Source organism: Channa argus, chromosome 6 (genome assembly GCF_033026475.1).
Source record: "Channa argus isolate prfri chromosome 6, Channa argus male v1.0, whole genome shotgun sequence".
Classification (NCBI taxonomy): domain Eukaryota; kingdom Metazoa; phylum Chordata; class Actinopteri; order Anabantiformes; family Channidae; genus Channa; species Channa argus.
Genome location: NC_090202.1, coordinates 26,557,292 through 26,585,172, shown reverse-complemented (window position 1 = coordinate 26,585,172; position 27,881 = coordinate 26,557,292). Strand labels below are relative to the sequence as shown.

At 42.5% G+C, this 27,881-nt stretch overlaps 1 protein-coding gene across 8 annotated transcripts in view; it reads right to left on the bottom strand.

Moving 5' to 3' along the window:
- Positions 1 to 26,353, bottom strand: part of slc8a2b (solute carrier family 8 member 2b) — a 129,479-nt gene extending 103,126 nt beyond the window's left edge. For 5 of the 8 annotated variants that reach the window (XM_067506854.1, XM_067506852.1, XM_067506858.1 and 2 more), the window contains exons 1-2: positions 26,221 to 26,352; positions 25,408 to 25,683 (exon numbers count right to left, since the gene is read on the bottom strand). The gene's annotated coding sequence lies outside the window, so the exon portion shown is untranslated. Of the gene's footprint in view, positions 1 to 7,252; positions 7,269 to 25,407; positions 25,684 to 26,220 lie in introns of those variants that run through there. The other 3 variants (XM_067506860.1, XM_067506859.1, XM_067506856.1) reach the window with 3 other exon arrangements.
- Between the last annotated feature and the right edge of the window lie 1,528 nt (positions 26,354 to 27,881).

The window sequence follows — 27,881 nt, the reverse complement described above, 5'->3', positions numbered from 1 at the left end:
AGGTACATTGAGTTATTTAAATTTGCTGTCAGACTTTTTTTCAAAGATGAGGTCGGTCGCTCCGTTCTCTCCCTAATTCAGCCTTTCACTCAGCTGCATCATCCCTCAGCTGCTTCACTCTTTAAAGTATTCACATTAAAACAATAAAAATCCATTAAACTCTCATCCTGAAACAAATGTCTCCTGTCAGACAGATGGCTACTGCTCTGATGTACGAATCAGGCCGAATTTCCAAATCCCAGACTGACAAACTGCTGACATCTGTGCAACTGCACTGCTTGATGATCGGAGCCAGAATAATTAACATGGGTCATTTACTGAGCCTTTAAATTCAGCACTGCTCAGTCTTAATCCCACTGCCTGATGGCTTTGAGACTAGTGTGTGTGTGTTTGTGTGTGAGAGTGTGGGAGAGAGGGAAACGGGTGGGGAGGATGGAAACTGGTGCATGCAAGTATACGTTTCAACATTTCATTGGCATTTCTGCTTATATGGTGAATGAATGAAATAAAATTAATTCTTTGTGTTTCTCCTCCAATTTCCACTGTGTGTGTATGTTTCTGCTTATCAGCTGGCTGCTCTGTCTTTCACAACAGTTAACCAGCAGCTAATGACACACTCCCATTAACACCTGCAGGGAGCTCACAGCACCCACTCACACACACACACACACACATATGCATATTAGCCCACACACTTCAAACATTGGAACCACTGGAATTATGACATTATCTGAACTTTTTTAGGCTGGTGTGTATGTGTGAATGAAAATGTCCAAGTGAAACGCCGACATTATCTGGGCTTTAACCTACGAGCCCCCTTGTGCAATGTCCGTATTATGTGCCTGAGCTCGTGCGTGTAGCTCGCTGATCTGTCCCGAATCATAGGGGGGATTAAAAGTTTGCCATGTTAGCCTCTGTAGATAGGCAGAGATGGACAAATGTCTGTAAAGCTGAAAGCAGAAGTCTAGATACTAACAGTAATGTTATGTCAGTCATGTTTCTCAAAAACAGTTTTAAAGCATTTAATATTTCCAACTAACATCAGGAACCAGGGTTATATAGACTGTTAAGTTCACTTTGAATTTATTTTAGTTTCATCTTCCTGTGTAGACTCAACAGACTAAAAGATGAACAAAGCACATGTTGCTGTGCTTTTTACTCCCTTTCTTTTTGATCTTTACGGTGAAAGTTGTTCGGTATATTAACCGGTGGTCACCATCATATTTGTTTTGGCAGGATTTATTTAACTGCAATGGACTGATGAGGATTTTACTGTCTTCTTATTAGAAGCAAAACTCGGTATCTACACACTGAACACTGTATCTGATCACTACTGCAGGGTTCAGTGCACCAAAATTAATAATTTGAAACCCATTTAAGAGATTACACATCATCTCAATGCACTTAACACGATTAATCTCAGCTCATCCAGAAAGCTCAAGGAGGAGAAGTGAGAAGAAGCTGTTCACTGAACAAATGTCAACAGCCACTGGGCTCCGCTGAATGAGGGTGTTCGATAATATAAGTTCAGACCATGAGGATAATCTCATGCATGAAGTCAATAGCCATATCGGAAGCCAACAATGAGGCCAACAAAGCAGTAATGTGCTGCGTCTTCTTGGTGCCAGCACAAATGCAAGAGCAGCGGTTTGAGAAAGCAACAGCTGAGACACAGAAAGATTAGAAACTACTAGAGTTGTTTCTGCAACAGGAAATAAACATGTGAACACGTGGAGCAATTGAAAGATTCATTTGAAAAGATGCCCTCAGCTGGAACAAACTAGAATCTGAACTGAAATGACTTGCTTCTCGAGCTTGAGAGCAGACTTGAAAACATGTTGTTGAGCAAACACTGGAAAATTCTGAAAATCTCCTTCAGTGTATTTGTTACAAATGCTTTGCCATCTTGGGACACTAGTATCTGGCTTTCTTAATACGTTATTGCTCCCCATCTTCCACATTTCTTTCCTCTCTGCTTTCACATTTCCTCAACCTTCCTCTAACTACAGTGAAGACCTTACAAATGGTCCACCGCTGATAAAGCCGAGCCGTGCGAACCAGCCACTTGGCTGCATAAACGGAATGATAAAATGTCCAGACAGAGGCTGTTACTGCAGAGTGAAAGAAAAGAGGGATGCAATAAAGACTGGATGACCACTACAGGATAAAATGATGCAGAATAAGGGCTTCTGTCGCAGTCTTATCACACCTTACCACACTCCAGGCTGTAACTGGCATCAGGGCCAAAGAAAATAAATCTAAAGTTAACCCACATTTTCTTAAACTCTGCCTCCATCACAGCTCACCTTCCATCTGCCAACAGCTGAGACAGCAGCGACTTAACTTCTCAGTTTGATTGATTTCATTTTCATTGCATTTCCCTTCACTAAATAACCTCTGCCCCTCAAGCCTCATTGGCACTTAACCCACAACAAAATGAAGTCATGAATCGTCCTCAGCAGTAGTCCACTGGTTTCAATGCAGAGAGAAAAGACTCGACAACACAGCTTTTTCTGCTGTGCACGGAGAGTGAGGTCCAAATCTGCACTTAAACAGAATTATAACAACTTTAATGGAGCGAGAGACTGATGATTTAGGGGTGAACGAATGGAGATGAAAGGGGGGCGATTGTGAAATGAGACCTGCAGATTAAGCTGGACTGTAAGGCCCTGAGTAAGTGTCTAGACTAAATAAAGGACAGGTGTATACTGGCCATCCAGTTTCAGAGATGTTCAAATGACCAAAGTTATTCTTTTCACATCAGTGCAACACACTGGTAATCAGCCAATTGATACACAAGTTCAGATTTTGATAATCGATTAGTCGTGACCTAATAAAAAATTCTGATATTCTCCAGTTCGAGCTTTTATTTTAAAACTGAACTCTCAGAAATCAGCTCATTGAGATCTGTACATGAACCAAAGTTAAAGAGGCCTGAACATTGTAGATTTCTGCAGAAGCTTAGTTTATGAGGCACATGTGGAACAAATCTCAACTACATTTGTTCATTTATGTAATTAACAGCATAAAGTTCAATGGTGTTTAAAATCCTTTTTTTTTTTTTTTTTTTTTAGTAAACCACATTGATGCCCATCAGTTTCTTGGCGTTTCTTTTTTATTTAAATTAAGTTTAGAACGTGTACTTAGTGCTTCAGCTTTAACTTAGAGGACTATTTTTAAGCAAATACTCACACTAATAAATAGTGAGTTTGTGTACATCTGCTCCCTTAAGCAGAATTTTGTTGCATTGGCTTTTACTCACTGGTCCATGGGGATGTTAACTGACGCAGCTGGCAACAAAAAGGTGGAGAGTGGGCCGAGGGGAGACGCTGAGGGTGGATGCCAGGCTGGAAGGTGCCACATTTAGGAGCATCATTTTTTTCAGAGAGGATCCAAAGAGATTCTTGGACTTCTCTGCTTGTAATTATCATTAACCGAGAACTTACTAGGCCTGATGTCGAGCTACCTGCTCACACATCGTAGCCAATTGGTTGCTAATGATGTTAGCTTGCTAACATTCAAATTCTACAAACTACGTTCATTTAGTACAGTACAAATACACATAGTATAGTATACACTTCGTCAGTAATGTAAATTACCTTCATATGCATGCACATACAGGTGTAGCTTTAATCTCATCAGACCTTCGACATGCCTTCTGACAAATTCGTGTTGAGCGTTTATTTGATCTCTTTTCTTCTTGTCCACTTTCTTATGAAACCAGCTGGTGAAGAGCCCGGAGCCCAGTGCACAAAGAAGCTTGTTAACTCCTTCAGAGGAGCCATAGGTGTCTTGATGGCCTCCCTCATTAGTCACGCAGTGTTTTGAGGACGCTCTGTTCTCTGCAAATTTACACATGAGCCCCCTTCCATCATTTGGTAACGATTTAACTCATAAAGACTTGCTCTTCAATAACCTTCCTTCTGAGTTACATATTGTAGTTTTCCTCTAGGATGCTGATTCAGCAGCAACTGAACAGGTAAAGGTGTAGTACAATCTTTTACACATTCACAGCACTGAGGAGACCCCCATTTAACTTGGGGTTTTTTTTAACCACGTTAAAGCTTTGAAATATTGAATAATGAGGTTTATATACAGTATATAAGTTTATATAAGAATACAAGATGTTTGGCATGTTGTTTCTTTAGGTCACATTTCTGCTTCTCTAAATTTTAGAATCTCCTAGACCTGCAAATGAGAAATATTAATAATTCTCCAAAGGTTCCATAATGAAGCAAACTGACCTGAGGAAAAAAAGCCAAAGAGGGAGAAATGAGCCTAGAGGGGCTACTTACTGAAATAGCAGAGCAGGGTACATGGATCACCTGGGGGATAAAAATGAACTAATATGTAAAATTACACACACACACACACACACACACACACACACACACACACACACACACACACACACACAACACATCCACAATGACACATTGTGCACAGCTACATCACATGTGACTGTATGTAACAATACACTGCTGCACACACATAAACACTTGTGTGTCAGACAAAGACAGTAACACACACACAAACACACACACACACTAACCAGCAGATTGTCCCTGACTCATCAGAGCACAGTCTCAGTGGGAGAGTCTAACTCACAAAGACAAACACAGCCAGTATTAATTTAACATCAGCCAGAGGTCGTCCCCAATCTAAGAAGACCTGTGGGATGAACCATCATCATAATAAATCAGGCTAACGACAGGATTAACACCCACAGATGTAACATCAATAATCTGCTGTTTGAACAAAGCATTACGTTTTTTGGCTTTTAGAGCAAAATATAAGAGCTCAGGTTGAACCCAGCAAAGCTTTTAGTGCTGTTAGGAACAAGACACACACAAGCAAACAGTGGTTCAGTGACGGGGAGCAGAGGAAAACGTCGCACTGCTTCTTCGATAACCTCGTCAGATTGATCACGTCGAAGGTTTTAGGAATGAATGGCATTCGCAGGGACAGACCCTGTAAATGTTCTCAGTTTTGGAGTGGGTCCTGGTGTGGTGGTGTATTACTGTCAGTGGCTTTGACTTGATCTCAGGTCCCCGTCGTGTGGAAAAGTATATGTATCAACTTACATCGAGTGTTAGGGCTTCATGGTTTTAATGAGCAAATACAGAAGGTCAAATACTGTGTTGGCAGATGAGAAACTACACACTGAGAGTGTGAATACTTTACATTGCAAGCATAAGGGACAGTGTTGGACTCCACACAGCCTCCTCACGACCTCTGCCCTCTGGCAGCTGGTTCTGTCCATTACACCCACTACAACAAGGACCGACACAGCACCACTCTCAGTTTTTACTTCAGAGACTCTAAAAGTTATGGGCCCTGAGACCTTTAAGAGCTCGTCAGTAACTTACTGAGTCCGTATGCAGCACATACAGATGGGATACAAGCTTTGAAAACATATTAATGCTGAGAGTCGGTAGATGGCAGGAGCCTACGAGATGAACAGAAAGAAAGAGGTCCTCTGCAGAATGTTGAATTAGTCTGAAAACACTGATGCAGCCTCAGAAACACAAAAGGTCCAAACTGTTTGTGACCCCAGATCCCTGATTGTATTTTTCAATTTGGTAATCGTTGAACTTGTCAGAGCACAGATTTATTCTGCTGCATCTGACCAGTGTTTAGTTCAAATGCAGTTAGTGTTTAATCAGCTGTTTTGGTCTTTCTACTCAAAATGACCACAGTCTGTAGAAAAGAAACTTATAGTTACATGGTAAAAAATATTCCCATGAGTTTGCTGGTTGTATATGTTTTACATTTTTGATTGAAATGTTAACACCTAAAGTTAACTACTCACAGTTTTAAACAAAACTCAATAGAAATGCAAATAGAAATAGAAATTTCCATCGTTTGTTGATTATTCATTTGGATGTCAGCTGAAGCTCATTGTTCATTCGGTCAGTTTCATACCCTGGACATCGAAACAGTTTATCAGGCGTAAAAAACTGCCCAACTGCTGAAGTACCGCTAGTGAAATGATGTGCGTGCACACACACACACACACACACACACACACAAACACCAAACACTCACCAGCTTGTCTGAGCCCTTCAGGTTTAAATTATGGATGTCTTTGTGGAAACCTGCACAGTTTGAGCTGATAGTAACACCGACAAGCAGGGAAACGAGCAGAGAGAAGAAGGGTGAGCTGACCGGCTCTGAATGGATTTTAATGTTCTCATGTCACATGATTTAAAAAAGCCATTTCCAGTAGATCAATTAAAGACACATTTGTACAATTATCACATATCTTTATTTCCTACAGGACTAATTGGTGTAAATATTTATCATAACGGCAAAATAATTCCCTTGACACAGAGTTTTATCAATATAAATGTAATAAAACAGGTCATTTCTGTGGTGCTACACCAACAGAGGAAAATGGAAAAGTGACAGAAAGGAAAATAATGGCCTGGATAAACATTATAGAGTTCAGCAGCCTTTGTACTATCTAGTCTCCATTCGCTCATGTAATTTGGTGAGATGACTCATTTGTGCTCCTCTCCCTTAACTCTCCGTCCTAACGTCCTCTGATAGTGCCAGCAGCCTTTCTTTGCTCCCATTGTTTTAAAACAGAGCAGCTCCATTACCAGAACCCCTCAGAAATCAGAAGTGGCTACTGTGCACAGTGGTGATAACACAGTAGCTTCTCGATGCTGCATAGAAATATGGACGTGCAAATCTGCAGAGAAGTTAATTAAATGGAAATTGTCTGCTGGCCGATGGGACTTTGTCTTACATGGAAATGCGTGCATGAGCATACAGTACACTGCATCTGTGTATGCGTGTCTGTGATTGTTTAATCATGTTTGACCTTTATATTGTAACATGTCTTCTTCTTTTCCTTTCAAATCTCCTCTTTGGTCTTTCTCTAGACCTCCTGCCTGGCAGCTCCAACCTCAGCATCCTTCTACCGATATATTCACAGTTTCTCCTCTGATCATGTCCAAACCACATCAATCTGGCCTCTCTGACTTTATCTCTAACACATCTAACATGATCTGTCCCTCTGATGTCCTCATTCCTGATCCTGTCCATCCTCGTCACTCCCAAAGAGAACCTCAACATCTTAAGCTCTGCTACCTCCAGCTCTGCATCCTGTCTCTAAGCTGAACAACATCTCTGGTGTCACCACCTTCTTGAACACCTTTCCTTTCATTCTCACTGATTTATACTGAAACATGTAATTTTTCTCTTATTGACATGTTGAAAGCATAACAATATTTCATTTTTTTACCTTATTAGTTGTTCTTTGAATTTAGAACTCCAACGTTTACAGTCCTGATCTCTTCATCCATGATTGTCCAGCAGTCATTTGGTGTCACGGCCACAGGTTGAAATGATGATTCTGCATTGAGGAGCAGCCAGTTGTAGAGAATGTGATAAATCAGAGGTATTTTGTTTTCTAAACCAGTTGATCCCAACTGGGCTTGGTGCATGGTTGCAAAGCTGATTACAAAGAGTTGCAGTCAATGGTCCCATCAGTTGCAGGAAGTTCATGTTTATTGCATGATGACAGAGGTAGGAGCAGAGACAGGTCGATCCCCGTTCCCGGCTATATGTCAAAGTGTCTCTGGGCAAGACACTGAACCCCTAAAAGCCCATTCCCCTCCCCAGCTGTGCAGTGCTGGTCCAAGCCCGGGAGAAATTGGGGAGGGTTGCATCAGGAAGGGCATCTGGTGCAAAAACTGTGCCAAATCAACATGTAGACAATGATCCGCTGTGGTGACCCTGAACTCGCAGAATAAGCTGAACGGACAAAAAAAAAACTCCTTGTCTTACGTCTCTACATTGGCTCTCTGTTCATCTTGGGATAAATTTAAACATTTCATTGATTACTTATAAAGCACTGCATGATTTTGCTCCATCCAACCTTTCTGATCTTTTAACTCCATATGTGCCATTAGGAAACTTAAGATCGTCAGACAGTGGATCTTCCCTGTTAAAAACCAAGGGGGATTGAACATTTTCCATCATGGCTCCAAAACTGTGGAATGACCTTGACTGAGGAAATCAGGCTCTCTGACTCAGTGTCATCTGAAAAGGCATTTTCCCTGAGATGTGAGATCCTTGTTTTAGTATAAGTAGTATATTCACTATCTACTACTATATCACTTGATATAATTTTACTTATTTCTGAGATTGTATATCTACCTGATTTTATTAATTAATATTTTTTAATTTATATATCTTTTATTGTAAAGCACGTTGTACTTTTGATAAGTGCTTTATAAATAAAGCCATTATTATTATTATTATTATTATTATTATTATTATTATTATTATTATTATAAAGAGGTGCATGCTGAGTATTAGTAATTGATTGATATAAAACATTTAAAATGTTTGTGTCTTCCCACAAAATGAAATGAGTGCATGTTGTGAGCGAGACAGTGCCATTCAGTGTCAGGCTGCAGCTCTCTAAAACAAAGCCAGTGGAGTTGTGCGTGACAGACTGAAAGGAAGCGAGGGATGATGGGATGAACAAGTGACAGAGAGAACAAGTGAGACCGAGAGGACCAGAGGGAACCGGCAGAGAAATGAAAGAGAGAGGGGCCACGTGACGAGTGGGGGGACTCGTCAACAAAGAGTCTGCCCACACACAATCAGATATCACACACACTTGGACAAACCACTGGCCTGTGTGTGATTGAGGCAGAACCTCAGAGGAGCAAATGCAGGACGAGAGACGGGTCAACACAAAGAAGACAACAAGAAAAGAGGAATAGAAGCAGATAAGTTTGTCAAAGAGGGAAAAAAATGCCTTAAACTTTGGTTTGGACCAACTTTAGTACACAGCCCCCTCACGCAGTCTTGGCACAGCAGGGGGTCCTGATGCAGAGGAATCCTGAGCAGGGCTCAACTTTTACTGTAACACCAAACGAATACTGACAATACGAGCACACATTCCTGATAGAAACCTGGGAACATTCTTCACCCTCTCAACTGATTTCAGACGGAAGAAAAAGATAATTTCCCTGTTTCCTGATGCTAAACACCTGTGTCAAATCAAATCAAACCCAAGATGCTTGAATTAAGAATCAGAAGAACAAACCTCAGGACGAACAACAGAGGACGGACAGATGATATGATTCTATCGTGTCAGTGCACCGACACAGGCCTTTCTGTTCATCCATCAGGGAATCGGTGCTGATGTGTGAACACGGACACGGTGCCTATTTCTAGTTGGATTTCTTGTTCTCATTCACTTTCTGTAACACGAGTCAAATGACACAATAACTGCAGGTTGTATTAGCTCCACTAATGGAGGTGTTCACCTTCTTTTTTAGGCGTCAGGTGCCCCAAGGCTCAAAGAGTTCTTTTTAATTGCCTTGTGCTACAATGAAATGAGTTGAAAACAATAAATGAATGAGACATCATGGCTGTCAGCTGCAGTTAGGGGACAAAAATGTAATTAGATAAGAAGCATTTATTCGAATGGAGCTTTTAAACCACTGGGGTTAGAACCTGGATCCTCTTTGTGTGGGGGTTTAATGCGTAGGAACCCACTGTTTCCCACAATGATTAATACTGAATAACTTCTGTCTCTTGGGGAACTTTAATATGACAATGGAATCATGTATTTAAGGAATCACATCCTCTTCAGTTTTGTTGACGTTTCTTTTCGGGCTGTGAAAGCCTCCATCATCTAACACGGGGGCCTCACAATCGCGGCCCGCGAGAGGATTTGTGCAAGTTGGACCAAGCACAGTGGAGTATCTGGCCCCCGGGGGCGGGGCCATCGGCTGGGCTTGAAACATGCAGAGAAACATTTAAAAACTATGGAGGCGCCGGTGTAACATCACAGAACCGTCATAGGATTACTACTTCTAACCGTGTTTGAAATGAGCATGTTTGAGTTTGAGCTGGACGAAGTCAATGTTACCAGCGTTAAGGATCCAACACCGATGTTCCGTTGATGATGTCACCGAGGGGAGTGGACCTCCGATGGGGCTATTCAGCCAGCTCCCGCCCGCCGTCCAGCTTCGGAGTCAGGCTGGAGCCTCATCAGGTTCTTACCCGCCTTGGTTATGTGGTCAACGGAACATTGGTGTTGGCTACGACGTACCGCTGAATCCATGGGGTTATGATGGAACATAAAAGCCAGTAAACAACGCCTCCATGGCTGCATCCCATTGTTGTATATAATAAATAACTAATGGTGTCCCACTGTCCCAGCTGATAATGAACAGCCTGGTAGCCTTTTTTTCCTGGTACTTTCTTCTTCTTTAATGTGCAAGATCCTCCTCCTGTGCTTCCAATGGAGCTCACTGACCTGCAGTGCAACTCTGACCTCAACTGACCCCCGGCTCCCCTGAGCATGTTCAAGTGGACCATGTGCCTTTTTGTGAGCACATATTTGTTCGAAAGATTTTTCTCTAATTTGAACTTTAATAAGTCCAAGTACAGGTCCAGACTTACTGACGATCATCTTCAAGCCATACTGAGGGTCTCAACTGCTTCCTCCCTCAAGCCAAATGTGGCTCAGCTATGTGAGGGGAAGCGCTGCCAGGTCTCTGGCAGCAAGACGTAGGCAAGAGAAGCCATGTTCAGAAGAACCGTTCACGTTCATGTTCAGACCACTCCCCCCCATACCGGACATACAGAACATGCCATGGAACCATGTCTACACTGACATTTTGTGAGAAAAACATCAGCTTCAGCTGCACGACAGACATAAAGGCTTCGATCAGGCCTCATAAAGAACCTGATAGCAGCTGCCCGGATGCAAAAAGACAAAACACAAGCAAATGAATAAAACCCCTTCACTGATTTGACACCACTGCTGCAGTGTTTCGAAAAAAGTCATTGCAAATACAGAAAACACAACTAAATACATAAATGTGCTACAGAAACACAAATCACTGCGTTAAAAGATGGTCAGCATTTTTGTGCAGCTCTCCGACCTTTAATTTGCTACACAAATGAACACAGATTAATCCAGATTTGATTATGTGAAGGTTAAGATTTCCTGGCCATAAGTAAGTGCTGGTTGATTAACATTTTAATGGTTAAAAGCATCGTTGGCATTTCAACAAAAGTTCGCTTTTAACAAAATTTCACCTGCAGCTGACGTGTTTGGGGCTGCACCTCCACAGCTGCACCAATTCATTAACCTTCTGAAGAACATCGACCACATCTTTATGCGTATTTGATTCCGCAAGACAAAGGTATTTCCTAATAAGTCATGAGTCCTGTTTTTGATTGATTGATTGATTGATTGATTGATTGATTGATTCACATTCAGCTGTGTTGGCTACATGCAGTGTCCAACACACAAGACCAAGACAGTTCAATCAGTCAGAAGAGTGAAGTGTCCTCACAGGAACAAGTGTCTCTAACTGCGAGTTGTGTTGCCGTTTTCTCCCACGATCTGGTGCCATTATGAGCTCCGAACTCAATTTAGGACATGAAATATCTTGGCAGCTTAGAAAGCGAGGCCTTCGAAATGAAGACATAGATGTTGTTGCCTTCCACACGCCAGCCGTGACCAGCTGACCTTTTTCTCAAGCTCCCAGAAATAAGTGTGACGCCATGTCTGTCTATAGCAATAAAAAAGGGCACTGACTTTCGGTTTAGATGGTTGTAGCAGAATTTCGATCACATAAAACAAACCTGATGAAAAACTCCGCTTAGTAACTGCAGAGAGAGACAACGCTGGGGTTCAACGCTGGAACCCAGTTATTTCTGTATATTTTTGATTCCACATAATAGGCGAGTTAACTGTGTGATGTACGTTAAGTCTCCAGAGACTCATTTGTATAATGTGCTATTAAACATAAAGAACCGTGCAGCCAGTAATTGGAGGGATATTTTTTTAAATTAAAGTCAGAAAGTATATTCCTTATTACACACTGTTTCTTGACAGGTCAGTCCACTACTACACAGGCTTCCCGTCATGTGTCCTGCTCACAGAGCTTAAACAGCCTCATTTCTTAACCCAGGGACCTGCTCCCGAGCTCAGGCTCCCCGCTGACAGCTCAGCTCCCCATCGATTGAATTCAGCTGTTCTGAATGCTTTCCAACAGCAGGGGGAGTCCAACGTGGACCGTGTCAGCATGTCCTCTAAGACACACTCGGGTACAAGCTGCCTTCAAAACATCTTCAAAGGCTTTGATTTATCGACAGGGGTTCAGACGTAGGCATTTTTTTAATCTGTCAGCGTCTGAGTCTGACTCTAAAATGCATAACATACTGTAAAGACATGTTTCTAAATGTAATGAGTTACTGCATAAAGGAACTTAAGGTAAATAAGGAAAATGCTGTGTATTATCTGTTACACTGCTGTAAATGTCAGCATGTCAGCACCAGACTCTTCACAAGTTTGTTTTCCTCTCACCACAGCCATCAGACCATTCTCACCTCAGAGGCTGGTGGAGAAGGGCCATCACCTGTTGGTATTTTCAGTACTTTTCCTTTCACGGGCTATTTACACTTTCTTGATGTTGCCAAGCGTGTTGTCCATTTAGACTTATTTAAACTTGCCTGTAGCTGCAGTGCTGTCTGTCCCTAATCCATGTGAAGCTGACATTTTGGAGATACATGTTTTAGGCCATTGAGAGCTGATACTGGACTGATACACAGTGATCCAGTCTGATCCATCCTTTAAGTGACATCACCTGACTTTAAGGACTCACCTTCAGAGTGACACAGGGGGACGGAAAAAACTGCTTGAGATTTTGCTCTGGAGCAAATTAGCAGGATGAAATTCCATCTCCCTCCAAAAGTTGAAGGCTAATAAAACATGGTGCCACATTAAGGCTGCAGCTAATGATGCTTATTCATAATCTGGTTAATCATCTAGTCTATAAAGTATAAAACAGGGAAGAATGTAGCTTGGCTCAACAAAAAAACAATACAAAAACTAAGCTTGTCATCTACACTGAAGTAAAATGGACAAAAGAGCCAATGCTCATATGTAAGAGGCTAAATCCAACAAAAGCTGGCCTTTCTGCTTCAAATATGACTTTATGAACCAACTTATCACCTCCTATCCAGTACTTATTTGTGTGCCAACAGAGTGACAATGGAGTTGATTGAAAGTTGAGTCTTCAGTGTGAAAGTGTTACTAAAAGAGGACACTACAGGACCCAGAACAACTAAATGTTATCAGGAAGTGCAGACAGACACTGGTGCAGACAGGGGTCACAAGACAACAGGCAGAACAAAACAGAGAGACAGAGAAAACGCTTTACCAATGTGTGTGTGAGTGTGTGGAGGAGAAGCATTTGATGGGCAGGTGTCATTTTATATTTATCATTCTCCATATGAGCCTGATCATTTTATGTGTGTGTGGGGAACATGACTACAGTTTGTGTGTGAGTTAAGACCCCACAGTAAGTGAACAGCCTCCAGTCACTGTGACTGACCCCATCTCTGACCTCCATCTGAAAACAACATGGTCTCCTGCCACAAGAGTCAGTGAGGTCAGTTCACTGGGTCATTTTCTCACGTAAAAGAATGTTTCCGGGCCTTTATAAACCGGACGATCGTATTCGCAGAGCCTCTGTCCAAAGTCCAATAATGCCGGGTTTAGATGCACATCCGAAGTATACGGAGTCCAGAAAAGAAAACTCCTGAGAGATTTCGCAAAAGCTGATCAGGACAAGAGAGAAACAAACTAAGGTTTAAAAAAAACCAAACGATTAACTTCTGTGAGATCTTTTGGGAGATCTCATGAAGTTGTCCAGAGTTCTGCAGTTGGTGGCTGACAAAGTCCACCATGCCTGCCAGGTTGGAATACACGTGGCAGCGAGGGTACCCTCCTTGATGTGGAAATGTTTACTGCCGAGTGGAGTGGTTAGCACTGCTGCCTCCACACTGTGGTATTGGTACTTTTACTTTCCCTCACTAGTGCAATTATATTATAGTGAGGGGAAATCACCAGGTAAAAGCAGGTCTCATAGTAAAACAAACACACATTTCCTCAGAAGCAAATATCCTCCTCAGCATCAGACCACATTGTTTGAGAGCAGCATCTTGCAGGAACCAATACTGGGATTTTTCAATTAACTGAAACTAACTGCTGCTGCTGTTAAACTGTGGAATATCAATGTACAAAGCCAATGAACCAACCACACAAACACATATGTATGTGTATATATATATATATATATATATATATATATAATACAACAGGAAAACATCGAGGAGACACATTCAGACATCAGAGAGAACATTACCAATATAATGAGACGATGACAGGATTTGATGAGATCTGTGTGTGTGTGTCACTGTGGAAGAGGCCTGACTTTAGAAATCAATAACCAATCACAGTGTGTGTCTGAGTACACTTAAATATGTGTGTGACACATTTTCTACGCCAGCTGAGAATCTGAGAATGGCCCGACTCTACTTACACTGAGAGGAAAACGAGGTCTGATGTTTAGTCAGTTCCTTGAAGAAATAGCAACTCAATGAATCAATGCAACTTCATTCAAAAATATTTCAGAGAACTTTATATCAAACTTTCAAATCCGGGGATGTTGTGAAAAAAAAGAAAAAACTGCAAGAAGCTCTCTGCACTAAAATAATCAATGTCTGAAACCACCTACAGAAAACAAACTAAAATCAAATACAAATCAGGCTCAATCTGTGCAAACAAACTACTGCAGCTTGTGTCTATAATGGGAGGACAGTTAACTATATGTAATGTAACATCTAAAATCAGCCACTGGACTTAGTTTGCTTGACATGGATCATGTTATAGGAGTAAAAACAACAGTAACAGCACAAAAATGACTTTTAGATTTTAGCTAAATCTTGCGTGTAAAATGAAGGGTTGTCATTTGACAGACCGAGTCCCATGTGTGGCTTCACCCGCAGAAACACTTTGGTTAAGGTTTGGTTTTTTAAGGTTAATGAACATGTGTGTGAAGTGACTTGTGATGGTCGCTCCTGCTGCCGTACAGCGGCGTTAAATGTCAGTAACCACCCTGCACTGCTCACTTTGCCTTCTAACATAGTTTATTTTGAGCGCATTATATTATTTGACAGTATATTAAATAAGAAGTAATTCCTTTCTTGTAAATTCAGTTTATATGATAAGTAACTTCTGTACAGTCACACTTCAGTTTAATTGTTTTTGCTTGAGTATAATAATCATTTGTAATGTGCTTCTGTGATATTCTGCTGCTGGAGGGACAATGAACTGTAGCTGAGGCTTTAGGATTTTTGATTTTTTTAGGTACGTTCTGTTATTTGATAAAGTTATTTTGGATAATAAATTAATTATTTGCATCTGTTAGATTTATTGTCATATTTTGCTTCTTTATGTAAGTTGATATTGAGTTTTGGTCCTTCGGTTACCCCCCGTGTGTCTTGGATGGACCGATCAACCATTAATATGTTGGTCTGGGTTAGTATGTTTACGTAGAGACAGTGCTGTGAAATTCAGTTGGTTTTGTTGACCCCCATTTTATTGGCCCAAGATTTTGTAACGTTCTTTTCTTATTTTTTGAGAAATAAATCAATTTGTTTTGTCAAAATTCCCACGCTTGTTTAGTCCCTCGGACTCTATCTTCCTCTAACATTAACCAAGTGCTGTGAGAGTCTGACACAACCGTGGGCTTTTTGACAGCTTCTAACACTGAGACCACCTGTGTGTTGGTGGAGCAACATCACACATTTCATTTTGGAGGATAAACAAAAGTTTGCTGGGAACATTTAGTCATATGTTGAGTATCAACAATAAGTGTCAACATATACCTGTTATGTTTATGGAAAAGACTTTCTGGTTGCATTTACATCTCACACACATGAGATTTCGGAGGGACTCGCACACAATGTGTACAAGGGGTAAAAATTACAGAATCTACAGAATTGACTGAATCTTCAAATCCTTCCACATACAGTAACGGCCGTTTTTTGGTTTCTTCTCTAATTGTGGGTCTTCATGTGTTTTATGTAACAGTGATGACGCAGGGTGTTAAATCAGCAGCCGCCGGATGAGAGGCTGAGCTTCAGTCTCAGGATGTGGATGTGAGAAAGAGTGGGCGAGACACACACGCTGGTCGTACAATAGATGTGAGGACGCTCCCTAACCCTTTACCCCCAAAACAACAACTAAAACCATCGTAAACCTCAAACAGCCCTTTGAAGGTGGGAGGCCCGGCTACGTGTCCACCCGACAGGACCGAACTAAACTTTGTCCACATACATGTACACACACAGCTCCTACATCAGGACAACAGCCAACAGGGGGACAGCTGGTGGCACAGTTCCTGGACTCGCACCAACGAGTGGACGTGGGTGGACCAGTGGGGGGCTGCGTCTCCGTGCATGCGTGTGTGTTGTTGTTAGGGTATGTGGGCATGACAGCCATCTTAGCGGGAGCTGTGTCTCCCATGTGTAAAAAATGAGCACAGCAATCTGCTGAACACGAACGGGGAGTGTGTGCTGTCCAACACGTGCACTGTGTGTGTGTACGTGCACATGAGAGGGATGAGAGCCACTCAAACACCAAAGGTGACTCAGCAATCACCGGGGAAAAATGTACCACATGCATTCATGCTTGTTACAGTTCGCTTTCATGCACATCCGTAAAGGGATCAGTGTCTTTTTTATAACAGGTATTTTGGACTTTCAAGCTCACGCTGCCTGTGTCCTCACATCACTGATTCAAACAGCTTGAATTCAGGCAGTTCCTGTGAACACTGCAGCCCAAATGATTCGAGCACTGTGTGTTCCAAACACTTCCTCAGTGTCCGTCTCACATGATCCTGTCAAGCTTGTGAACATGTCCATGCACTGGGTCCTGCACCACAGCCCCCCTTAGCTGGTCTGATGCTGCACTTTCCATATAGAGAAGGGTCACGGCTGACAAGAAGTGTGATACGAGGCGCTTGGAGACTGTCCTCTGTGTTTAGATATTTTCAGTCTTTGCTTCTGTCCCTGAATCAAATAGAAAATACCTTACTGGTGTAAATGCACTGCTCTCGGTCCTAAGGTGCCACAAAAGACAGAGACATGTCTCATTGGTAAAATCTAGCACCAGAAAAGGCATCAAGGTCATGGTTAGGTGGAAATTCACAGTACGTGTGATTCTGGGGCTTTGTGTCGAAGTCGTTTGACCTTTGTGTGCAGAAGGTGAGAGTGTAGACGTTGGGCTGGTGCATGCGTTTGTCACAAGAAGGTTTTAATGTTGGTGTTTGTTATTTAGCCTGTCGTGACCGACAGTAACATGATCCGAGAATTATTCGGTTAACGTGCCACTAAGATGTGCAGGACTGTCTTGGCATGAACATGAACAAGATGTAGGACATATGCTCGACTGTAACAGTGGACCTGAGCGTCACCCTAACATCCCTCACAGATGCTTAACACTCAGATCTGTTCATTAACGGCTGCAGAAAGAGCATCAGTCAGACTGAGGTCGCACGGTGCCATATGACATCACTAACCATTAATAACTCTCTCTTTCCTTCTCTTGATCCCTGAGGATGGAGAAGAAATGCATGAGTGGACGCACTTACTGCCTGTCACTCACACGCCGAGGTAAAGTCGAGGTGGGGGGTTAGGAACAGGGTGGATGACGTGGGAAAGACAAAGGACAGGGCGGAGGAGTGAAGGATGACTAAGCAGACATTGGATGTGTCAGTCACAGAGGATGAGTGGGAGATTCCTGGATCCCTAGTGGATTTAAACCTAAAAACACATTAAGACATTAAAAGTATTTTTTGAAACAGGAACAAACTATATTAAAGCCTCTGGGTACAAGACGAAAACTTTTTTGTTATAATATTAAGCCTGAAATGTGCCAGTGGGTCAATAACACTGAATGTATTAGAGTTTAAATTAACTTTTAGTCATTTCCCTGTTTAAAAGTTTTATCATTACAATATTTAGGCCACACTGTAATTTCATTGCACGATCATCATCACCTCGTTTTAACATTTTATTCCAAACTGACCATCAACTCTGTCTCTTAAAATGACATTTCTACACAACTAAACTGCAAATTCCATTTTTGTGGAGAATATATTTGCAACTGGAATCGGTTTTCTAAATTAACATGATGAAGCTATGAAGATAACTATGACATTTAACATAGTAGTAGGCAAGTTGTGAATACGTTGATGGTGAACACATCAGTAAAATGTAATATTTCCACCAAAATATCCCATCTTGCAGAACATTAAACTTTTTATGGTTGTGTTGAGATCTTGGTTAGAGGCAGAGAAAAACGTTGTTCTTGAGAAATTGTGAAAACGGTAACAGTCACTTCACGTATGACATGTTTTTTAACCTTTAAAATAAACCTTGAGCCTCCTCTGACCATTGTTGCCCAAACACCCACACATGAGAATCTGGAGCGGAGTTGAACTAAGGTCATGTCATTTTTGTCCCTGGCAGGGACTTTTCTTGTAGTTCCCATGTTCACATCGTTCCCCTCGGATGCTCCGACTATGGCAGAACATTCCTCGTGACATGGCTTCGCATTTCCTACTGTCACCATCGCTGTGATCCCAAATGCTGCACCATCACCAAGACAATCTAATTTCTTAATTTGTCTTATGTTGCATTTTTGAGTCTTGCTTTAGATTTTCTGCTACAATGCAGGAATTTTATCTAAAACAAATTGTTTTTCCTATTGAAGGTCCAGATGGAATAATTCACTGACAGGTGGATTTACAGGTAATAAATCCTTCTGCACTTTACATCAATATCAGGTTGACATTTCTAACTTTTCGAAAAATATCCTGACATTTACTGAATTGTTTGTCATGCAGTTTGGTATATAGACCCAAAATCTCCAGTCCACTCAGAGCAAATTCAGCCTACACCTGCCTACACAAGAGCACTGCAGTGTCCTCCACACTGCACCAGCACTTATGACTGCACCCTCAGATGACAGATAGCACTGACAGGTGGAGGAGTTGAGTGTGGGAACAGAATTTCAGCCGTGGAACAGGAAATAACCTACAGAAAGTAAGCACGGACGGAAAGCAATTTGTGCACAGAGGAGAAGAATCTTATTAAATTAAAAGAACAAAAATGAAAAAGATAAACAGATGGAGAATCGTGGATACTGATGAATAATCCCATTAAAAATGATTAGCGGAATGAGAAGAAAAGTGAATGAATGGATAAAATATGAGCTGATAAAAAGTGAGTGAGTGAGTGAAAACGCAGGAGAGACAGGTGAGATGCAAGAAAAGGAGAAGGGATAAAGAGAAATGGGGAGGAGAAGAAAGTGAAGAAGCAGGAGTGGATGTATTAAAGAGAAAAAAGAGAAAGGAATGAAAGAGTGAATGGCTGAAACTTGAGGAATGACCAACGGAGAAAAGAGGAAACATGCAGTAGTTTGGGCCGATAAAAGGGAAACAAAGATAAAAGATGGACAAGAAGAGAAAAAGCCATAGGTGAAAGAAAGAGGATGGACGGATGGTGGCAAAGCAGAGATGGTGGAAGGAGAAGTCGTAACATGCTCTGCAGCTCCTTCTATTGTGAGCTTTAAACTTTCCTTCAGCAGTTTTACTCCCTGTGGAGTCTTAGTCAGACCTCTGAGCTTTACACAGGTGACAACAGAGACAACAACATATAAAACCCTTTAACTTCACAGTGAATCTGTGCAGAAGGACAGGAAACGGAGAGATTTGTGTATTTTGTATTTGAGAGAAATGTTGCATTCGAAGCTAATTCTGGGGCAATCTGCTCACTGTCCCTGCCAAAAAAATGACAAATAATAAAATTACATTTTTCAAATAATTATGGTGGTGGAGTGTGCTCCACCTCACAGCTAGACGGTGCCCGGTGCAGAGGTAACACTAAGAAGTTAGGGTTGAACCGGTGCAAAGGTGCGAGTGGGAGGCAGAGAGACACTGCTTGGATGCTGGGAGTGTGTATGTATGTAACACAGCTACTCTGGTTATGTAACCTTGCAGAGTCGCAAGTGTCTTTCACACAAAGTGTCACAGTGCAGCTCGCAGCAGCCGCTAATCAATTACATGAGCAATAGCTGAAAGGAACGTACAGTAACACTGCCTGAGTGTGTGTGTGTGTGTGTTTGACTGTAACACGCAGTTTCAACACATCTGACAGCAGATGAACTGAGCAGCTGCTTGTGCTGCAGTTTTCCTCTGATGTCTTTTTGTTCTCGTGATCCTCCGTCCATCCTAAAGTCCACCACTACTTATCCAGCACCCAGAGGCTCTTTCTGTCTCTTCAGCAGTCCAACCATTCGCCTCCCATTTTTTTAATGTTTCCATTCATGCACAGTGAAGCTGGAGGTCTAAGGACTGAAAGGGATCAGCGTGTTTGCACGTTTAGTTGTTCTTTTGTTTGCTGTTCGCCAGTGTCACATAACACTGATCCAATTTCAGCTAAACTCGAGTGAGTGATGCCTCTCACCACAGCACGCCCACATTTTCAGATTTCCAGTGTCAGAGCTCCACAGCTCCTCTCTCCAAATGGTAAGTGTTTGTCCTTCCTAAGCAAGAACAGATAAAATCCAAACTCCTTTTGTCCTGTTTATGAGGCTGCGTACCACCTGCCATCAGCCACATCATCTGTGTAATTAAAAACAGCTCTGCATGTATCCTAGGAGAGTAGTCGGATGAGGAGGAGGAGATGGGAGTCAGGGGGAAGGTTGAGGTGATGTGGTGAAACCAAAGAAGAAGGAGGGATGGTTACTATAATAAAGGAGGTCAGTGCTTCGTTGCCTATTTGACGTGATATTCTTTGTGTTTTCTGCATGTTTGAATGGTTTCACGCCCACAAATACTTCAATAAAGTCTCTGCTTCTACTAATCTGCAGTCTTCAAACCTCCACTCAGATTACAGAGCTTTTGCTGCAGATTTCTTTCATTTACTTTTAAGATTTTCTTCAATCAATCCACACTCGTCCATGCAGCCTTCTCTCTCTGCCTGCTCTGCTGTGCTCTTCTTCTATCTGCTCCGCTTGGCTCCGCACACACCTTCACATGTGGGTCATTCTTCAAATACAATAAATAGTAGAAATGATTTGATTCTCTGGCTGCTTAAGAGGGCGAACTACGGTCAAACACCTTTAGAAGCAAATGTTTTTTCACTGCTGCCAGTGCTGTTCAATGGGTCTGACTTGGCAGGAGGCATCAACAGCATCTTTGGAGCATGAAAAACATTTTTAGAAAGTTACTCAACGTGGCTTTAAGTCCTCTGAACTAAATTCTTCCAAAATTCGTATTTGGTTTATTTTCTTTGGTTAGGAAACTGTGGTTAAAAGAAGGTCTACATCAGTGGACCAATTCACTTTGTCTTCCCCCACAGAACCCTCCTCCTCCAGCATCGGGACGACCCAGGTGATCAGCTGTGGGTAGTTCAGGGATGGTCGGAGGAAAACCCCTGTTCAACACGATTAAGCAAAATCCACATTGTGAGTGATTATTTTCTTTATTCATTGTTTTTCTACGGCATTAGAAGATGCTGCTAAATGCTGTACTGCATGCTAATGTCCAAAGGGACTTTCTCGGGTGTCTTACATCTGTAAGCAACAGTGCGATATTGAAAGAATTCTATTTAATGGAAACTAATACCAATAGATGCCATAGATTTTCCCATCAACAATGTTGGGGACATTGTTTTCACACAGATCACACTAATTAATTGTAGTCTGGTGTTATTTAGTTTTTATCCTGTATTCTATTAAATTACAGAAATTACCTGGCAACTAACTTTGCCAGTAATTAGTTGTCAATAGTTCACAAAAAATTTGTTGTTGTAAAATGTTTTTACAGGTCATTTTTGCTTTTAACATTAGCAGCTTTTACAATGACACCTTAGTGCAAAAATAATCCAAATTCAACATGGAAAAAAATAAATAAATACTTTTCTCAAAATTCCAAGTTCAAAAGTACCTGAGATGAAAGTGTCCTCATCTTTTTTACAGTATATGAATTATGCTCAAAGCCATTGTTGTTGTTTTCTTCTTGTGCATTGTCCCACTTCCTATCCTGACCCACTGGTTGGTTCCAATGAAATATCTAAAAATCCCAATAATCAAAATAAAAATAAAGTTATTGACAAAATGGATCACAGTGACTCTACAAAGTACTAATTTTCCCTTGCAACATGAAAAGTGGGCTGTCGCTGAAGCAGGAAGTAGCTCTGCAGTACAATGACTAATACAATGGAAATGTGGAGTTCTTCACAGATTGTCACACGATTGATTTACTAACCAATAAAATATGAGTTACTAACCAATAGTGATGTAGTTTTATCAAGCTAAACTCTAGTTGGGTATTTCTCAACCAGCGCCACCTTGGAAGGACAACGGCAGCATCAACCACTGCACCAACGTGCCGTTTTTAGTTCTCATTACTAAAAATATTGTGGTCAAGGTTTAAAGGTCCTTCAGCAGTTTGGGGAAATAACTGCAACGTACCTTTTTTCCACTCCAAAACAATCACAGGGAGGAGAATTTGCATTATAACCATCAGAAACTGCACGGAATCAGTACAACATTACAAATGTACACGTGTAGTATTACTTTGAAAGGATGCACAGGTATGTAGTTTTTTTACACACTGCATTAGTTTAGCTAATCTTTACACACCCTGTTTCCTCGTGTGTTCAGAACAACCGTGCTGAATGTTTTCGGCCAAACCACACGTGCGGAACCACAATGTTGTCATTCTATCAAAGTCCTGCAGCCGCCTTAGAAAGTATAATGTTACGTAACACGGCACTGCTTCATCAGAGCTCAGCACAGAGAACTGAGGTTGTGCCAGAGCTTTTCCCAAGTGTGATTTGTAAATGCACGAGTGCGAGATGAGGCGGTGATGAAAGAGCAGCACAACACCCCCTGGGCAAACGAAGGTTAAAAGAAGTAGAAACCAGGGGAGCACAGTGTATGTGTACGTGGCTCCAGATAAGAGAATCAGCTAAATGCCTTATAGTGTAGTTGTGAAATTTAATCCAGCGCAGAGAGAGAGAGGAGAAATGTAGAGCATGTGAGGATGGGAGGAGATGCTGAGAGAGTAGGGAGGAGAGGAGGCAGAAGCAGGGAGGAAGCAGGATTGAACAGGAGATAATGGAGGAGAGGCAGAGAGAAGGAGGGGCATTAATGAATAATCCATCAGCCAACATAACGGGTGAAGCAGCACTTGGGTGTTGTTTTCGACACTAAACATGTCGGTGGAGTTGTGGCAAATATCAAACTTAAAACGGTCAGAAATGTAAAAACCTCATCGCTCCTGTGTTAAACTGAGGCCTGAGGAGCCACACAGGAAAAGGAAGACGCTGCACCCTGAATTAAGGCGGCTAAACTGATGAAACATGACTCTAATTATCATACATTTCCTCAGGGACAAATGACACGTCTGGTTTCTCCTTCGGGCACTTCATGGCACCGTCTACCCGTTACATGTCTATGTTTCTGAACACAGCACACTCTCTGCTGTTTCTTGCCACTGCGTCTGTATCCTACAGCCTCTTTCCTTCTAAAATCAATGCAGGGAGGGGAGCCGGACGGCCTTATAGACAGAGAGATGGATGGAGGAAGGGCTGGGCTGGAGGCTGGTGCAGGGAAAACAAGGGAAGCCCCAGAAAAGCTGCAGAGACAGAGCGAGAGAGAGAGAGAGAGAGAGAGAGAGAGAGAGAGAGAGAGAGAGAGAGAGGAAAAGCCCAGGGAAGACCCGCTGCAGCCTGTGCACAGGAGGAGGATCCCCCATTCCCTTCTTTCTCCTCACATCCTGCAGCCAGCCTGTTCTGACCAACTCCTTCATCAAAACTACTGCCAGACTTCAGACTGAATGCAGGAACTATTTGGCATCTATAATCTGCCTCACACAACTAAAGCTGAAATCATGGGGGGGGGGATTGTGGTGATACACACCATACAGGCTGAGATTTATCAGATGATCTCTGATCACTGCACGTATATGTTATCTTCTTATTATTTCAGTAATCAGATCTGATTTTGTCAAATAAGGTCCCATATAATCAGTGCCTGCATTTAAATACACATTAAACCCGTGCAAACGGCTGCTTTGCGTAATATTCTCCAATTCCTCCTGCACGTTTGGGGCGCACACTTCTTACGCAACATGTATGAACGCTGCCTGCAAAATGCCGAGTTTTAACATTAGATCTGGGGGATAAAGTGATTTCAGAATAATAGACAGGAATCGGACGTTAAGGTGGAGACACATCAAACAACCACCGTAACCAGCACAGACGCTCTGCTCTGATCACTGTGCTGCGTCAAGACTGACAGAAAAAGACAGGAGGAAGCCGGAAGGTGGCAAAAGAGCTTTCCAAGATAAAAGCATGTTGTTTGTTTTTTTAATTCCTACGTATAATGTCAAACACTGAGGTAGATGTAGCCCACATGCTGCATGTAACCACTGTGTTTCCCTGAAACATCACACGTTTGGAGTTTTGACAGAAATATGGAGAAAATGATGTGCAATAATGATCTAACAGAATATAAGACTAAAAGGTTTTTAATGTGAATTTACGGTAGTTTTCACTGAGACACCATGAAGTCATGATCGATTTGCACACATTCACACCGGGAAGCTGCAGCACAGTTCCACTGTGTCCATTTTTTTACACGTTGAATTCCCTCTAATCTTTAGTTCACCACTTTAAGGAGTCTGGACAGAAGCAGCATAGCTCATGCATTTTCAAAGTACACGAAAAATATGTGCAACAACGTGGCTTTATTTTGGAAGTGCAACCAGGAGTCTCCGTGTTTGTTGCCGCTCACTTTCCCCTGGTCGCTGCAGCCAAGAGGTGCAGGACCATTTACTACTACTCGCTGTCTTTCATGGACATCAGCAGGACAGTAAGAAGTGACAGTCTCATCTGTTTGTGTCACGTCCGAAATGCGATTTTATTAAAAGCGGGGTCAGAAAATTTGCGACCAACTTTTTTCTCGAGCAAAGTAGCCAACAACCTGCATGTCAGAGTAGTTGATCCCTCCACACTGCACCGACTCACTTACTCCGGCGCAATTAACGCTCATCAAACCGAGAGGCGCCTCCGCGCGCAGCGCACAGAAGCACCGCAGCATCCTTAGTATTTCACTCACGCTCTTAAAGAAGTTCAGGGAAATGCAGGACACAGCTTCAGGAGTGGACGGGGAAACGTGATCCCGATCATCTCGAGCGCAGTTTGTAAATATATTAAAATGAATCCAAATATCATGTGCCACGCGACACGCCTTCACGAACAGACAAACAAACATGGCTTATGACACAGAGCCCAGGCTTCCAATCAGACACACTCTGCCAATAACCTAGTTACTGACACAACAAAGCAGCTCCACATGGTCGCACACGGCCAGAATCAGCAGCCAGTGTTTCCCGGAATGCAGGCGCACATGAGCAAGTGCGCACAACCCTGAAGCGCAAACGGCGCGCACACTGTACACAAATACAACACAACTGTAAAGGAAATGTCTCCTACCTTGTTCTGCTCTAGTGCCCACACGCACCCAAGGCAACGAGCATAGTATCATGAGTTAGTGTGAAAGACCGAGGGATAAGTGTCCTCGCTTCTGCGCTCCACCGCTCCGTCCCCGCTGCTCCACTCTTCCTCCCTCTCTCCCTCTCTCTCGCCCAACACTCTTAAACGAGACACACACACATACACACACACTCACTGAGGAGACAGCTGGGAGGGGTGCAGTGGTACGCGATTTGTCCTCGGGGGCGCGGATGGATGGATATACGGGACACGAGCCTGGCAGAGGAGGAGAGAGATTAGCAAAAGAAAGGAAAAGAGACTAGAGAAATGAAAAGATGGCTGGAAATTACAAAGAGAGCAGAGGAGTAAAATTAAAATAGGCACGAAAGGAAACAGGGAAGGAAAAAAAGAAAAGGAAATGGGACAGAGGTTGGGGAAGAGGGAAGACAATTTACACACTGAGGAAATTATAAGAGACATGAAAATATGAGAAGAGAGAGAGAAATAAAGGACGTGACAAGGAAAATGGGAGGAAAGAAAAGAAGGAAGAAGAAAAAGAGAGTAAAGGAACGAAGCAAAAAGAAGCATGGAAACAAGGAGAGGAAATTAAAGATGAAGGAGAGAAGGGATCAAGAAATTAGGTGAGTAGAGTGGAAAAAAAACAAGAGGAAAGGAGAAGAATAGAAACCAAAGGGAAGGAGGGAATAAAAACGGGGAAAGGAGAGGAAGCAGGAATAAAGGAAGAGGAGAAAGGGGGGAAGAATAGGAAAACACATGTGAGAAGACAAAGAGAAAATTGAAAATTGATTAAACCTGGTTTGCTCCCAGCCTCAGCAACACTTCTCCTGTTTCCTGACACGAGAGGCCACAGTGCACATCATAATACCTGCTCTGGAATCTGTAAACGTGGGCAGGTTAGCAGGTTTCCTCAGTCAGGGTAATGGCTGAAGTGGGGGTGCAGAGTGTGAGGAGGAGGAGGGGGGGAATCTTAGAGCCTTGGTGAGCCAGCAGGGCCCGAGGGGAGAGCGGTGAGGGAGGCATTTATCAACCAATGGAGCAGGACCAATTACTTAGCGTGCGACGTTTCAGGCTGAGACCTGCTGACCAGGCAGGCAGGAAATGCAGTCAGTCAATCAGTCAGACAGACAGCCTGTCCCCGTACAGACACGCTGCCCTAAATCCACCTCCCAGAGTCCACTGACTGACGTCTCTGTGAGCCTGAGACGCCACACTGGGCACCTCCTCCTCTCCACACTCCTCTTTGTTGTCAATTAACACTTTTTCTTGTACACACGATTGAAGCAGAAGGAGCCACTGAGTGACCCGGAAGAGGAAGCGCATTGTCATTATTTTTGGATGTCAGCAGGTAGATTTTTATGATGTGGTTCATCATCTGCAGCCATTTATCTCGTGTCGGTGTGTGCAGAGAGATGCACATCAGGTCATGGCATAAGATGCACAGCAACTCTGTTCCTGCTCACTTCCTGACCCACAGGCTTGTTGCAGAAGCAGAAACCAGCCTTCGTGCAAAATGTTTCACGCCAACGTTTTTGCCGTTAACAGTTATAATATCTAGTAAATAGGTGAAACTATGAAAAGCATAGCATACAGAGTAAAACTATCTCTACACCTCAATACCTGGATCTTGAAGTTTTCAAGACCTTTGAAGGTCAAATTTTGTGTCCACAGTGGAAATCAGAGCAAACAAGCCTGTGACTGTATTGAACACACAAATCTTGTTTAATGTTACCGAGCAGTAAAAAGGGCTCCGGCTATAAATGCTATTTGAATGACACATACTGTTCATTTTTTCTTACTGCGTTCATGCAAAGTGCACATCCGTCACCGTTTCCACATTAATTGGCAGAGAAGAGAAAACTATGGCAGAAAATGTCCTGCAGCTTTGACAACACAGACAGGAAACAGATTGGATAAACGCCCTCGGAATGACCTCCATGCTGCACAGATACCACAGGGGCTCTGGGATCATTGACCTTTAACTCGTGGGTCAAGTAATCAGTGTAAATCGCTGTGCAGGATCAACTAGCACACACTAGGTCCATGCACATACACACAGGGTTAACTTGCACTTGCATCTAATCGAAACCCTGAAACCAGCTTCACACAAGCAACTGAAGCTCACGACAGTGTATGAAGCTACAATTGTCCACATAAGCCCAGAAGGACAAGGACATGGACACACACACTCACATGAGGGGGTTCTTGCAGCAGTGTCATTTGTTTTCATTTCTCCCTTCACTTCCTGTTCCTGGCTTTTATTTTGAAGCACCTCAGCCCCATTTCCCATTAGTCCTTTTGGTTTCTTTACTCACCTTGTTAGTCTGGATTAGTTTCACCTGTTCCCCTGTTCATTTAAACCCGGTTTTCTCCACAGCTGCTAATTTGTCTCCTCATGCCACACACCCTGTCTGTTGGACTCTAGTCCCCCAATTTTAGTCTTTCATTTGTCCCCG